This window comes from Hyla sarda, chromosome 5 (genome assembly GCF_029499605.1).
Source record: "Hyla sarda isolate aHylSar1 chromosome 5, aHylSar1.hap1, whole genome shotgun sequence".
Lineage (NCBI taxonomy): Eukaryota > Metazoa > Chordata > Amphibia > Anura > Hylidae > Hyla > Hyla sarda.
In genome coordinates, this window is record NC_079193.1 from 213,161,353 (window position 1) to 213,177,674 (window position 16,322).

The 16,322-nt window shown below is 44.2% G+C and overlaps 1 long non-coding RNA gene across 1 annotated transcript in view; it reads right to left on the minus strand.

Annotated features, from left to right (window-relative positions):
* Nucleotides 1–16,322, minus strand: part of LOC130272642 (uncharacterized) — a 29,989-nt gene that overhangs the window by 1,052 nt on the left and 12,615 nt on the right. The window contains exon 3 of the long non-coding RNA XR_008843658.1: nucleotides 633–720. This is a non-coding gene — a long non-coding RNA (uncharacterized LOC130272642). The remainder of the gene's footprint in view (nucleotides 1–632; nucleotides 721–16,322) is intronic.

Genomic DNA, 16,322 nt, shown 5'->3' on the forward strand with positions numbered 1-16,322 from the left:
GGACACCGCACGGAAGTCTACGACGCATTCCTGTGCTGTCCTGTGTGGTTCTGCGGTCATGACATGACAGTGCTTGCAGTTTGCGGAATGTTGGCACAGAGATTTTCCGTGCGGACATTCCGACAAGTGAACAGAGCCCTACTCAAACAAACTGCTAAATTCAATTCAGATTCAACAGTCAATTCATATTCAACCCTATACTTCCTGAGTCAGGAGAAGAGAGCCCAACCCTGTGAGTGTAATTGGTTAAGTGGTGATGCATAGCACTTCAACTTTAGACCTCACTGCTTACAGAACAGAAGCTGGGACACTTGTTAAAACAACACTCTTTCCCTGGTACCCTATGCTAGGGTGCCATGGAAATTAGGTACTGAGTTACTTTGTTTGCTGCTCAACCACACAGTTTGGGATATTTAAAAGAAGAAATGGAAAATGGATGGACTCACATTACAGTTGCAGCTCTGTTACACTGGATTCACCAGAATTGCCACTTAACTCTAACTTTATGCCATAGACAGTATATATATATATATATATATATATATATATATATATATGCAGAGTACCCAGTTTGACCTGAACTCATATACTTACCTTATATGTCATCCTCATATCCCTTTCTTGTATCATACCTTCATAGCTTATTCTCATATCCCGTCCTCATGTCCCAACATCATATTCTATCCTCAAGTAGGGCTGAGCTGTTATGAAGGCTGTAGACTGTAAAATATAAGGGAGTATGGCTTTTCTATATGTAGAAATACAATATCTAACATTTTTGTATATATCCAGAGGATAGGGGATAAAATGTGTGATCGTGGGGGGCCTCCGCTGGGATCCTCCGCATTGTCTGCAGGGCTGTGTCTCCAGTGTCAGAAACTTCTGGGTTTCTGAGACTGGAGACTTTATGTAATGTCATGCCCCCTTTGTGATGTCATGCCACGCCCCTCCATTCATGTCTATGGGAGGGGGCATGACGCCCGTTACGCCCCCTCCCATAGATATGAATGGAGGGGGTGTGGCGTGACATCATGGAGGGGGCGTGATGTTACAGCACGTCTCCAGTCTCAGAAGCCCGGAAGTTTCCAACACTGGAGACGCAGCCCTGCATACAATGTGGGTGCTGCAGGGAGATTGCGGGGGGTCCCAGAGGAGGGCCCCCCGCGATCAGACATTTTATCCCCTACCCAAAGCTTAGATCCCGGAATACCCCTATAAGTATTTTTCTAATATACATTATAAGAAATGTTATTGCTAAAGATATGAAAACATTGTTAAAAACAATGGCCACAAGGGGTCAAATGAACCCTGGTATCCTAGTCTTTTTGGTCCTGAAAACTGAAAATTGGACTGTATCCCCCAGTGCCAACAGCACTCATGCAGCCCCAGATCATGACAATCCTACCCCCATCCTTGACTGTAGGCAAAACACACTTACTTGTCTTTCTACTCCTCACCTCTTGCCGCCATACACACTTGACACCATGCCGCTGTACAGAGCACTGGTGAGACCTCACTTGTATTGTGTGCAGTACTGGAGGCCGTATCTGCAGAAGGAAATATATACTCTAGAGAGAGTTCAGAGAAGAGCTACTAAACTAGTCCAAGGGTGGTTAAAGGAAAGGTTAAAGGACCTTAACATGTATAGCTTGGAAGAAAGAAGAGACAGAGGGGATATGAAACTTTAACATGCACAAAGGGAATCAACACAGTAAAGGAGGATAGCATATTTAAAAGAAGAAAAACTACACAAAAGGACTTAGTTTTAAATTAGATTTTAAATTAGAGGGGCAAAGGTTTAAAAGTAATATCAGGATGTATTACTTTACTGACAGAATAGTGGATGCATGGAATAGCCTTCCTGCACAAGTGGTAGCTGCAAATACAGTGAAGGAGTTTAAGCATGCATGGGATAGGCATAAGGCTATCCTTCATATAAGATAGGTAGAAGGCTATCCTTCATATAAGGTAAGGGCAAGTACGATTCATATATAATCAGATTATTGGGCAGACTAGATGGGCCAAATGGCACTTATCTGCCGACACATTCTATGTTTCTATGTTTATCTGAACCAAAAGACGATTACCTTGGTCTCATCGAACCACAGGACATGGTTCCAGAAATCTATGTCCTTATTCTGCTTGCCTTCAGCAAATTGTTTGCGGGATTTCTTGTGCATCACCCAGAGAAAAGGCTTTTTCCTAGGATGAAAGTCATGTAGACCAATTTGATGTAGTGTGCAACACCCCCACCCCAACCCTTCAACCTCTGCAGTAATGCTGGCAGAACTGATATGTATATTTCCTAAAGACAACCTCTGGATATGACACTGAGGAAGTACACTTAATTTCTTTGTTGAAACCATGGCATATTCTGAGTGGAACCAGTCCTGTGAAACTTCTGTATGGTTTTTCGTGCTGCAGCTTAGTTTCAGGGTCTTATACTCTTATAGCCTAGGCAACCTTTATGTAAAGCAACATTTCTTTTTTTCAGATCCTCAGAGAGTATTAGCAGGTGTAAGAGTGATAACCAAATTTAAGAAACCTCCTCCTTATTCACACCTGAGACCTCGTAACGCTAACGAGTCACATGACACTGGGAAGGGAAAATGGCGAATTGGGTCCAATTTGGAAAATTCCACTTATGGGTGTACTCTTTTTTGTTTCCAATGCTTGACATTAATGGGTGTGTGTTGATGGTTTACAGACTGTGCACTCACTACTTTACATTGTAGCAGAGTGTCATTTCTTCAGTGTTGTCACAGAAAAAGATGTAATAAAATATTGACAAAAATGTAAAGGGTGTACTCACTTATGAAAGATACAGAATAAAGGCATTGAGAGTAAATGTGAAATAGCCATATAAGACTCAGTAATCTGTATTTTATGGGTTTATTTGAACATAGAGAATTTCTACCTAGTTTTAACGTAACTATACAGTTAAAAGCATTGTGAGTGAAAATTGACTAGTAGGTGAGTGAGAAATCAATCCAAAAACATCCAAACTTCAATAAAAAAAAGATGTCTGTAGGGAGTTGTTGGATGGGTTAGAGGGCAGAGTACCCCTTTCATGTCCTCCTCCAGTTAGAATGTAGGTGGCAGTACCAGCACCAGTACAGGTAGCAAAGGCAACAGCAGGTGCCTGGTGGTGGAAGTAGCAGCCACATCAGCAAGCAACGTTCAAGTTCTTTTCAGAAGCAGAAAGAAGAATCTGAGGATATGTTGTTGAACCAGGTGTCAGTGAATTCTTAATTGTCTACATTTACATAGCACGATGGAAATGTCCATCCCAGATGGCTGATTTCATCATTTCTGCCTTTGTCCCCCCCCCCTCCCCACCACAGTGCTAAGCAAAGGAAACATTAACCAAGAGGAATTGTGTCACACACAACCTTTGGAGGGTGTTGAAGTGGTGGTGGAGGTCGAAGCAGTGGATGAGCATACCACTAGTGAGATTGTAAGGCATCACGGGGGATATGCTGGGGGGGATCAAGAAGCACATGATCAGAGATAAGAAGTTCATACTTAGAGGAGTGGTGGGGACAATAAGGAGGAGTTAAAAAAAAAGCCTTGCAGAGAAAGGACACAGTCAGGTGGTGCACACCTATCTCCTTACAGTATCCTGCCTTGTTGAATTTAATTTCTACCTTACCAGATGCAGAAAACCAGACACAGTGCCGTCTTTGCAAAAAGAAAGTAAGGCATATCCAGGTTTAGGAATTGTGACACTATGCCACATGTCAGGAAATACAATAAATATGAGAATACCTAATGGGTTAAATATCTCTAAAGAACTCTTACTCCACTATTAATTCATTATTAACTCTCTATGTAGCCTAAAATTTATAATTAGAAACTGATCTATTTATTGTTTCTATTTTTCTATTCCTATTCTTTCCGTTCATCAGGGAAATTTTATTGGTATGTATTTTCTGTGCCATAGCAGTAAAGGGAATTATATGGAAAAATATTCTCATAGCTGTGTATTTACTGACATGTGGCAACTTTGCATTAGATATTCAGCTAACATTCAAATTAGATTTAGATTAGACACATTTGTCCATTCATTTAGTGCTGTCTTCAGAGATATAATAGTTTTTCAGTTGCATGTATGGCAGTATTGTATGCTATAACTGACATATGCAAAGTTTACACCCACAATGACACTGTTTATGTAGAACTATGTTCACATTGTACAAATTTACAGGACATATGGACTTGTGCTTGGGGTTGCGCTCCAGAATTAGTTTCTAAACTTTTTTTTTTTTTAATTGCCTGCACTTGATGTCTTCAATTACTGCACCTGTTGCTTAGGATATTTAATCACAATGCATTCTGGGCTGTATATCTTTTAACAAAGATCACATGTGTTGAAAACATTCTACTTTAAACTGTGACTAGAATAAGTGTGCTGGATCTTTTGTCTTCTTTGTTTAATGGTCAAAACGCATCAAGCCGGGTGTGGCTCCATGCACAAGTGTTTGAGCAGGTGACCCAGATTTTTCACTATGTTACTAGTTCACCACTACCTGCTGTCCACTGGCTACAGCTACCTCTAGTCGAAGAATCCCTGCTGTCGATGAAACAGAGAAGCAGCGTCTGGCACTACTGTGTGTGAACAAGCGGTGAATGGAAGAGTACAGGCGTGGCTGCCGGCCGTCACAGGTGCAGAGTCAGGTGGTGCTTCGAGTATAGAAGTACATTCAATGTGATACAGGAGCAAAAGAGACTCGGCAACTCACCATTTCTGCAGCAATAAAGTTCCTTTATTCCAGGAGATAAGACGGATAACACATCAAGGCAAGGGAGGGCTTTCCGGTGTGCATGTGAGCATGAGGGAAAGAAAGTACTGAATATCCATACTCTAAGACCCTTGGTATAAAGCCAGCATGGAATAATTGTTTTCACCTTCTGAGAAGGAGGCTAATTAGAATTTTTATAGGGACAAGTTACACAGCCAGCTTGCCACAGCTTTCCAACAACAAACAGCTGCTAAACAGGGGTCCACTCTCTACTCCCCACTGAGTCAATGCCTCTCTGCCAGTACTACCCCATGCAAGAGGCAGGAGCAGTAGCAGCGTCTTTATCCTGGAGTACATGATGACAATGTTTTTTTCTAATCTGCTGTTCCTGCCAAACGGATTGTCACCAAATGGATGTACTGCCAGGTCTACGCATAGACAACCCACCATGATCCTAAAAAAAGGAAGAATTTTTTTTTAATTTTTTTTATTTTTATTTTTTACAAATTTACAAAATTTACAAAAGGGATTTCTTTACCCTGTACAAGTTCTTCAATATCCTGTAAAATTTCTTTAAATTTTAAACATTTTAAAAAACTATTTCTTTAGTAAGTTCTTTCAAAATTTCATGAAAAATTTGAACATTTTGCATATTTCTAACGTTGAAGCTCTCTGCTTGTAAGGAAAATAGACACGCCAAATAAATTATATATTGATTCACATATACAATATGTCTACTTTATATTTGCATCATAAAGTTGACATGTTTTTATTTTTGGACATCAGAGGGCTTCAAAGTTCAGCAGCAATTTTCCAATTTTTCACACGTTTCAAAATCAGAATTTTTCAGGTACAAGTTCAGTTTTGAAGTGAATTTGAGGGTCTTTATGTTAGAAATAACCCCATAATGGACCCCATGATAAAAATTGCACCCCTCAAATTATTCAAAATGACATTCATAAAGTTTGTGAATCCTTTAGGTGTTTTACAGGAATAGCAGCAAAGTTGAGAAGAAAATTCAAATGATCACGTTCTTGTAGACCCATTTTTTTCATTTTTACAAGGGGTAAAGGAGAAAAAGCCCCCCCAAATTTTTAACCTAATTTCTCTAGAGTAAGGAAATACCTCACATGTGGATGTAAAGTGTTCTGTGGGTGCACTAGAGGGCTCAGAAGGGAAGGAGCAACATTGGGATTTTGGAAAGCAAATTTTGCTGAAATGGTTTTTGGGGGGCATGTCGCATTTAGGAAGCTCCCATGATGCCAGAACAGCAAAAAAAATAAAACCACATGGCACACTATTTGGGAAACTACACCCCTCAAGGAACGTAACAAAGAGTATATTGAGCTTTAACATCCCACAGGTGATTAACAAACTTTTGTAAAAGTGGGACGTGAAAATTAAAAATGTGATTTTTTTTTCTCACTAAAATCCTGGTGTTACACCAAATTTTTCATTTTCTCAAGGGGTAATAGGAGAAAATGTCCCCAAAAATTTGTAACCCCATTTCTCTCGAGTAAGGAAATTCCCCATGTGTGGATGTGAAGTGCTCTGTGGGTGCACTAGAGGGCTCAGAAGGGAAAGAGCGACAATGGGATTTTGGAGAGCGAATATTGCTGAAATGGTTTTTGGGGGGCTTATCGCATTTCGAAAGCCCCCATGGTGCCAGAACAGCAAACAAAAACAAAAATTAAATAAAAACCATATGGCATACTATTTTGGAAACTACACCCCTCAAGGAACAAAACAAGGGAGCCTTAACCTCTTCAGGACATAGGGCGTATGGATACGCCCTGCATTCCGAGTCCTTAAGGACCGAGGGCGTATCCATACGCCCGTGGGAATTCCGGTCCCCACCGCTAGCCGGTTGGGGACCGGAGCCGGATGCCTGCTGAAATCGTTCAGCAGGCATCCCGGCATATCGCCCAGGGGGGTCATTATGCCCCCCCATGTCGGCGATCGCCGCAGATCGCTGGACAATTCAGTCCAGCGATCTGCGGCGATTCCGGGTCAATCGGGTCTCCAGTGACCCGGAATTACTGGCTGTTCGGGGCCGTCTCTGATGGCCCCGAACAGCCAGAGCCTGCAGGGGTAAGGTGGCACTGGTGCCACCTCACGATCGCCCTGATTCGTTGGCCGGATTACCGGCCGACCAATCAGGGCGCCTGCTGTGGGTGTCACTCCCGCTCCGCCCCTCTTCCGGAGGACGTGAGCGGGTGCGGGACGTGCACCCCGGGTGCTGGGGACCCCGATCCCCGGCGTCAATGTTGGGATCGGGGCCCCAGGAGCAGCGGCGGCGGCGGCGACAACGAGGGACTGACCTGTGTGGCTGGATCGTTGGAGGTGAGTGACAGCCTCCTGCTGTTGCTTAGCAACAGCTCCCAGCATGCAAAAAGGGCATGCAACAGCAGGAGGCAGACCACCACAACTCCCAGCATTCCCTTATGGGCATGCTGGGACTTATGGTTTTGCAACAGCTGGAGGCACATTTTTTCTATGGAAAAGTGTACCTTCAGCTGTTGTATAACTACAACTCCCAGCTTGCACAAACAGCTAAAGTGCATGCTGGGACTTATAGTGGTGCATCTGCTGGTTGCATAACTACAACTCCCAGCATGCCCGTTGGCTGTCGGTGACTGCTGAGAGTTGTAGTTTTGTAACAGCTGAAGGCACACTGGTTGTGAAACTTAGAATTTTTTTTTTTACCTAACTCAGTGTTTCACGACCGGTGTGCCTCCAGCTGTTGCAAACTCCAACTCTCAGCAGTCAATGTACACCATGCACCGTACATGCTGGGAGTTGTAGTTTTGCAACAGCTGGATGCACACTGGTTGTGAAACACTGAGTTAGGTCACAAACTCAGTGATACATAACCAGTGTGCCTACAGTTGTTGCAAAACTACAACTCTCAGCAGTCACGACAGCCAACGGGCATGCTGGGAGTTGTAGTTATGCAACAGCTGGATGTCCCCCCCCCCAATGTGAATGTACAGGGTACACTCACATGGGCGGAGGATTACAGTATCTGGCTGCAAGTTTGAGCTGCCACAAATTTTCTGCTGCAGCTCAAACTGCCAGCGAGAAACTACTGTGGACCCCCGCCCGTGCGACTGTACCCTAAAAACACTACACTACACTAACACAAAATAAAATAAAAAGTAAAAAACACTACATATACACATACCCCTACACAGCCCCCCTCCCCAATAAAAATGAAAAACGTCTGGTACGCCACTGTTTCCAGAACGGAGCCTCCAGCTGTTGCAAAACAACAACTCCCAGTATTGACGGACAGCCGTTGACTGTCCAGGCATGCTGGGAGTTTTGCAACAGCTGGAGGCACCCTGTTTGGGAATCACTGGCGTAGAATACCCCTATGTCCACCCCTATGCAAGTCCCTAATTCAGGCCTCAAATGCGCATGGCGCTCTCACTTTGGAGCCCTGTCGTATTTCAAGGCAACAGTTAAGGGTCACATATGGGGTATCGCCGTACTCGGGAGAAATTGTGTTACAAATTTTGGGGGGTATTTTCTGCTTTTACCCTTTTTAAAAATGTAAAATTTTTGAGAAAACAAGCATTTTTTTTTTTTACATATGCAAAAGTCGTGAAACACCTGTAGGGTATTAAGGTTCACATTACCCCTTGTTACGTTCCCCGAGGGGTCTAGTTTCCAAAATGGTATGCCATGTGTTTTTTTTTTTGCTGTCCTGGCACCATAGGGGCTTCCTAAATGCGGCATGCCCCGAGAGCAAAATTTGCTTTCAAAAAGCCAAATGTGACCAAATTTATTACATGGTCACAGAGCATTTGATAGATTTTGTGCAGGTCACATTTTCTGAAATTTCATTTTTCACATACACCAAAAAGGTAAGCTAAGTCTGGGCTGGTGTCGTTTTAGAGACTTTTCAGTGGCTTTGCGCCATAAAACCCTTTCATATCATGTGTATTGCCAGAATCAGTGGATTGCAACTCAAAATCAACAGAAATGTGTAAATCAAAAGGCGCAAATAAGGCGCAAAAAAACCTTGCTTGCGCTTTTTTTTGCCCCTTTTGTAGACACAAAAAACTGTCTAAAGACAATGATAAATGTCAGCCATGGCCTTCAATCCCAGCCAAATACTCTCTCCAAAAGCCCAATGGCGCTCTTTCCCTTCTGAGCCCTGTAGTGCGCCCACAGAACACTTTACATCCACATATGGGGCATTTCCATACTCAGAAGAAATGATGTTACCAATTTTGCAGGCCTTTTTTCCTATTAAACCTTGTGAAAATGAAAAATTTGGGGTAACACCAGCATTTTAGTGAAAAAAATCTAAATTTTCATTTTCACGTCCAACTATGGGCTATAGTGACCCTTAACACTCCACAGGTGTTTAACAAATTTTTGTTAAAGTTGGACGGGAAAATGAAAAATTAGATTTTTTTCACTAATATGCTGGTGTGACCTCAAATTGACGTTATGTTCACCAATTTAGGCCTCAAATGTACATGGTGCGCTCTCACTCCTGAGCCTTGTTGTGCACCCGCAGATCACTTTACACCCACATAGGGGGTATTTCCGTACTCAGGGTATATTGTCTTAAAAATTTGGGGGTCTTTTTTTCCTTTTACCTCTTGTGAAAATGAAAAGTATGGGGCAACACCAGCATGCTAGTGTAAAAAAATATTTTTTTTACACTAACATACTGGTGTAGCCCCCAACTTTACCTTTTTTATAAGGGGTAAAAGGAGAAAAAGCCCCCAAAGTTTGTAGCGCAATTTCTCCCGAGTCCGGAAATACCCCATATGTGGCCCTAAACTGTTGCCTTGAAATACGACAGGGCTCCAAAGTGAGAGCGCCATGCGCATTTGAGGACTAAATTAGGTATTTGCATAGGGACGGACCTGAAAGCAAGCATGGCGTTTCCTCCTCCACCAAAAGTACTGTACAGCAGTGTTCCCCAAACAGGGTGCCTCCAGCTGTTGCAAAACGCCCAGCATGTCTGGACGGTCAATGGCCAGACGTCTTTCATTTTTAATTGGGGGGGAGGGGTGTTACAGTGTAAGGATGTTGTGTATATGTAGTGTTTTTTTTACCCTTTATTTAGTGTAGGTGTAGTGTAGTGTGGTGTTTTTATGGTACATTCATACAGGCGGGGGTTTACAGCCAGTTTCAGCTGCCGCAGCTCACACTTGTGCCAGGGCACTCGCAAACCTTTAGCTGTTGCAGAACTACAACTCCCAGCAAACATGGTCTGTCAGAGCACACGGTTGGAAAACACTGAGTTAGGAAACAGGCAGTGTTTCCCAACCAGTGTGCCACAAGTTGTTGCAAAACTACGACTCCCAGCATGCCCGGACAGCTGAAGGGCATGCTGGGAGTTGTAGTTTTGCAACAACTGGAGGAGAACAGTTTGAAGACCACTGTGTAGTGGTCTCCAAAACTGTGGCCCTCCAGATATTGCAAAACTTTAACTCCAAGCATGCCCAGACTGCCCAAGTATGCTGGGAGTTGTAGTTCTGCAACATCTGGTCCTTCAGATGTTGCTGAACTACAACTCCCAGCATGCCTGGACTGTCTGGGCATGCTGGGAGTTGTAGTTTTGCAACATCTGGAGGGCTACAGTTTGGACACCACTGTATAGTGGTCTCTAAACTGTGCCCTTCCATATATTGCAAAACTACAACTCCCAGCATGCCCAGACAGTCCAGGCATGCTGGGAGTAGTAGTTCAACAACATCTGAAGGGCCAGATGTTGCAGAACTACAATGCTCAGCATGCCTGGACTGTCTGGGCATGTTGATAGTTGTAGTTTTGCAACATCTGGAAGTGCACAGTTTAGAGACCACTATACAGTGGTTCCAAACTGTAGCCCTCCAAATGTTGCAAAACTACAACTCCCAGCATGCCCAGACAGCATTTGGCTGTCTGGGCATGTGGAGTTGTAATTGTGAAACTACAAGGCAGCAGTGAAGATCACTTACCAGATTTTGATGCTGCCTCTGTCTCCACCGCCTACATTCTTCTGCCGCCGCTCCTCCCCGCCACCGGTCCCCTGCTGTCTGCCCCCGGCCCCACCTTCCACAATGGCCAGTAACCCTCACCACCATCTTTCCCCCGCTCTGCCCGGACTTCCAGGGGTGGGCAGAGCGGGGATCTCAACTTTAACACCCCTGCCCTGCGATTGGCCGGTCAGTCCTGACCGCCAAATCACAGGGGATAGGTGGAGGTGGCACCCCTGCACCTTGCTCCTATCCTTTAGGATGATCAGACCCCCCTGGACCCCCCTGGGCGATATGCCTGGGTGGCTGCTGTTAGATAACAGCAGCCATCTTGGCCCAATCACCACGTCCGGAGATGCAGCGATCCAGGAAAGCTGCGCTGTAAATGTACGGCACTGTGCGCTAAGTACTTCTTAGCAGCGTCGTACATTTATGGTGCATGTCCTTAAGGGGATAATATCCTGTTGAAACACTCAAAAAGAAAGAATTTTGGAAAATTTGGGAAAATTTACAAAAGCATTCTCTGTCTACAGGTTCTTCACTGTTTTGAGACAAGGTCACAAGTCCTGTTGCAACTTCCAAAAAAAGATAATTTTTGTAAAGTTCAGAAAGAGCCATTGGCATTTGCCATCAACCAAGGATACTTTATTTACCTTTATTTTGGTGTAACAAAGTAAACAAAATCCACTAGCGCAATGTGTTTTTAAACAAGCTGTAAGTTACCATGGGTTACCGCTTGTCGCTGCAACTTTGTCATTAAAGGGGTTCTCCCTTGTTTATACTGTTTTTTGTTATTATGTTTGTGTGTTATGTGTGTATAAGTATGTGTTTTTTTTATGTGTGTTGTGATTATGTATATATGTATTTTCTTACCTTTTGTGAAGATCCGGAAGCTGGCCCCTTTTTCTTCCAGCGGCTTGCTGTGTAACCTCGGCCTCCGCCATGTTGTGTTCGGTAAGTGGGATGTAGGGGGGTGTGTTTCTGACGTCCGAGGTGAATCTTTTCTTTCTGTTTCTTCCGTGGCTCAGCGACGAATCTGCGGCCTCTTCCGGCGCATGCGCAGGTAGTTTGTTTGTTTTTCTTTACCAATAAAGTTTTTTCTGTCTAATTGACAAACTGTCTGCGCTTGCGCGAAGCTACGCTATTAGCGTAGACCTAACGTACGCTACGCTGTTAGCGTAGCACTTGCGTACTCGCGCATGCGCAGACAGTTTGTCAATTAGACAAAAAAAAAAACTTTATTGGTAAAAAAACTAACAAACTACCTGCGCATGCGCCGGAAGAGGCCGCAGATTCGTCGCTGAGCCACGGAAGAAACAGGAAGAAAAGATTTGCCTCGGACGTCAGAAGATAGGACAGAAGCAAGAATACACCCCCCGACATCCCACTTACTGAACACAACATGGCGGAGGCCGAGGTTACACAGCAAGCCGCTGGTGGAAAAAGGGACCAGCTTACGGATCTTCACAAAAAGTAAGAAAATACATATATACATAATCACAGCACACATAAAAAAACACATACTTATACACACATAACACACAAACATAATAACAAAAAACAGTATAAACAAGGGAGAACCCCTTTAACTTAGCTTAGCTTAGCCGGGTTTTTCCATTTTTGCATTTTCATTTTTTCCTCATCACATTCTAAAAATCATAACGCTTTAAATTTTGCACATAAAATTCCATATGATGGCTTATTTCTTGCGCCATCAATTCTACTTTGTAGTGACATTAGTAATTTCACCCAAAAATCCACGGCGAAAAGGAAAAAAAATTTATTGTGCGACAAAATTGAAGAAAAAAATTTCATTTTGTAACTTTTGGGGACTTCCGTTTTTACGCAGTTCATTTATCGGTAAAAATAACACCTTATCTTTATTCTGTTAGTCCATACGGTTAAAATGATACCCTACTTATATAGGTTGGATATTGTCGTACTTCGGAAAAAAATCATAACTACATGCAGGAAAATGTATTTGTTAAAAATTCTCATCTTCAAACCCCTATAACTTTTTTATTTTTCCGCGTACGGGCAGGTATGAGGACTCATTTTTTGCGCCATGTTCTGAAGTTTTTATCGGTACCATTTTGTATTGATTGGACTTTTTGTTCACTTTTTATTAATTTTTTCATGATGTAAAAAGTTACCAAAAGTACACTATTTTGGACTTTGGAATTTTTTTGCGTGCACGCCACTGACCGTGCAATTTAATTAACGATATATTTTTATAGTTCGGACATTTCCGCACGTGGCAATATTTTTATTTACATAGTTTTTTTTTCATGGGAAAAGGGGGGTGATTCAAACTTTTATTAGGGAATGGGTTAAATTACCTTTGTTAACTTTTTTTTTTACTTTTTTTTTGCAGTGCTTTAGCTCCCATTGGGACCTATAACACTGCACACACTGATCTCCTATGCTGATCCCTGCAAAGCCATAGTTTTGCACGGATCAGTGAGATAGGGGCTTGATTGCTCAAGCCTGTAGCTCAGGCTTGGAGCAATCAATCGACGATCGGACGCCGCGGATTCAGGTAAGGAGACCTTCCCCATGTGTCCCAGCTGATCTGAACATCGCGATGTCCCGATCAGCCCGACTGAGCTGCCGGGAAGCATTTACTTTCGTTTTCAGACACGGCGGTCAACTTTGATCGCCGCGTCTGAAGGGTTAACAGCGTGCGGCACAACGATCGATGCCGCACGCTGTTAGCCCAGGGTCCCGGCTATGATTAGAAGCCGGGACCGACCCGGTGTGATGCGGGGTCACGGAGGTACGCCCTACGTCCTTAAGGAGTTAAACTCCTTTACTTGAATACATTCTTAGGTGAACTTAGCAGTATTATACAGGTCTTTGCAGCTTTTTAGACAGTGTTACACATGTTATACACTTATTTTATTGCAAACAAACATTTTCCAAGTTTTCAGAGAGCCCAGCTAACCTAACTTTTGAAAAGTTCACTCATTTCTAGTAGACACTAATATTATGTATAATAGGTTACGGAATTATAAGCAGTTCTGTGAAATATTATTGGAAATATTCCCTTTATAAGATGAAATAACAATGATAATAAATCTTAACAGCAGTGGACAGAATTTTCCTGCAGCTGTGCTAGCTTTTTGTTGAATAAATTCCTATTCATAAAGGGAGTGATTAGGATAATAACATAAAATGTTAGGATAATATTTAAGGTGGCTCCAAAGCAGACCTTTATTATAACCTACATATGATAATTATTTGAAGCAATTGGTACTTATTATTGGTAGTACTGCCGTACAAATCAAAATCTCCAAACCACTTCTATTTTCATCAGACTTCAAGTGATCAATAGACAATGCTTCTGAAAATGACTTTTTCAAGTCAAAGGCTTTATAAGGCCAATACATTGTCTATTTCTTTTATTCATGGAGAAACTAAAATCTACATTTCTGAAGATTTCTGGGACTTTTCTGGGCGTTTATTGGCCAATGTTGTAATAACTCTATAAGTTGCACAGACAAAGAAAGCCCCTGGAATGTACAGCATGGGAGAGGAGGGAACACATGACAGGGGGGGGGGTGTAGGCAGTGGCGTACCAAGGGGGGGGGGGCGTGCTCTGCATTTACCTATAGGGAAGGGGGTAGAGGGGGGTGCTCTGCATTTACCTATAGAGAAGGGGGGGAGAGGGGGGGGGGTGCTCTGTATTTACCTATAAGGGAGGGGGGTGCTCTGCATTTACCTATGGCGAAGGGGGGGGGGAGAGGGGGGTGCTCTGCACTTATCTATAGGAAAGGGGGGAGAGGGGGGGTGCTCTGCATTTACCTATAGGGAAGGGGGGAGAGGGGGGTGCTCTGCATTTACCTATAGGGAAGGGGGGAGAGGGGGGTGCTCTGCATTTACCTATAGGGAAGGGGGGAGAGGGGGGTGCTCTGCATTTACCTATAGGGAAGGGGGGGGATAGGGGGGGTGCTCTGCATTTACCTATAGGGGAGAGGGGGGGGTGCTCTGCATTTACCTATAGGGAAGGGGGGGAGGGGGGGTGCTCTGCATATACCTATAGGGAAGGGGGGGAGAGGGTGGTGCTCTGCATATACCTATAGGGAGGGGGGATGCTCTGTATATACCTATAGGGAAGGGGGGAGAGGGGGGGTGCTCTGCATTTACCTATAGGGAAGTGGGGGAGAGTGGGATGGTGCTCTGCATTCACTTATAGGGGAGAGGGGGGGTGCTCTGCGTTTACCTATAGGGGAGGGGGGACGCTCTGCATATACCTATAGGGAAGGAGGGGGCTCTGCATATACCTAGGGCTGGGCGGTATGACCAAAAATGTGTATCACAGTATTTTTTTTAACTTACGGCGGTTCCACAGTATATAACGGTATTCCCCCCCCCCCAAAATCATGTGACCCGCCAGCGCTGTTCTGCCCCCCCCTATCATGTGACCCACGCGCGGTGTTCGACTCCCCCCCCCCAAAATCATGTGACCCGCCAGCACTGTTCTGCTCCCCCCAATTAATGATCAGCCCAGCAGGGTACTACTCACATATGTCAAGCACTGCCCTCCTCCTCTTTGTTGGGGGCCGCCGGCGATGGAACTCACTGTCCGGGCATGCTGGGAGTTGTAGTTTTGCAACAGCTGGAGGTCCGCAGGTTGGAGACCACTGCTGTACGCTGTATACCTATGCCCGGGTTGCAAAAGATACAGAAAATAAACTTAACTCACCCACGTCGGCCGCACGCTGGGGACGGAAACGCCGGACAGCCGTCAGCCTATCACCGGCCAGAGCGATGCCCCGCCCCTGCCAGTGATAGGCTGAGCCCACTGTCATGTAAGAAGCTGGCTTCATACATGACAGTGGGCTCAGCCTATCACTGGCCATGGCGGGGCACTGCTCTGGCCAGTGATAGGCTGATGGCTGTCCGGCATTCCCGTCCCCAGCGTGCGGCCGACGTGGGTGAGTTAAGTTTATTTTCTGTATCTTTTGCAGCCCGGGCATAGGCATAGGTATACAGCGTACAGCAGTGGTCTCAAACCTGTGGACCTCCAAAATTTGGTATTCGATATGAACCGGTATACCGCCCAGCCCTATATATACCTATGGGAAAGAGGGGGGGGGGGTGTAGCTCTGCATATACCTATGGGAAAGAGGGGGGGGGGTGTGGCTCTGCATATACCTATGGGAAAGAGGGGGGGGGGGGTGTAACTCTGCATATACCTATGGGAAAGAGGGGGTTACCTGGCTACCTACCTACCTGCCCTTTTACTGTGCAGGACACCAAGGAGGGCATTATTACAGTTTGTGGGCCTATAGATGGGAAGATTGTGTAGAGGAGGGGAGGGCACTGAAAATATGCAGAGTCTGACATGTTTTTCCTGCAGATGTTAAGAGATCCACATGGCGGTCTTATCCAGACGGAGAAGAAAAGGAAAGAGGACGCCGCTGATCAGAAAAGACGTAATTGTGAGTCCCAAAATGTAACTGTAATCACTTATATGGTGTACACATCCTGTGTATAGCTGATATCTACCGCCATATGGTCCTGTATATAATCACTTATATTGTATACAGACTCTTTATAGTATACTGGTCTGTATATAATGGTTTTATACAGT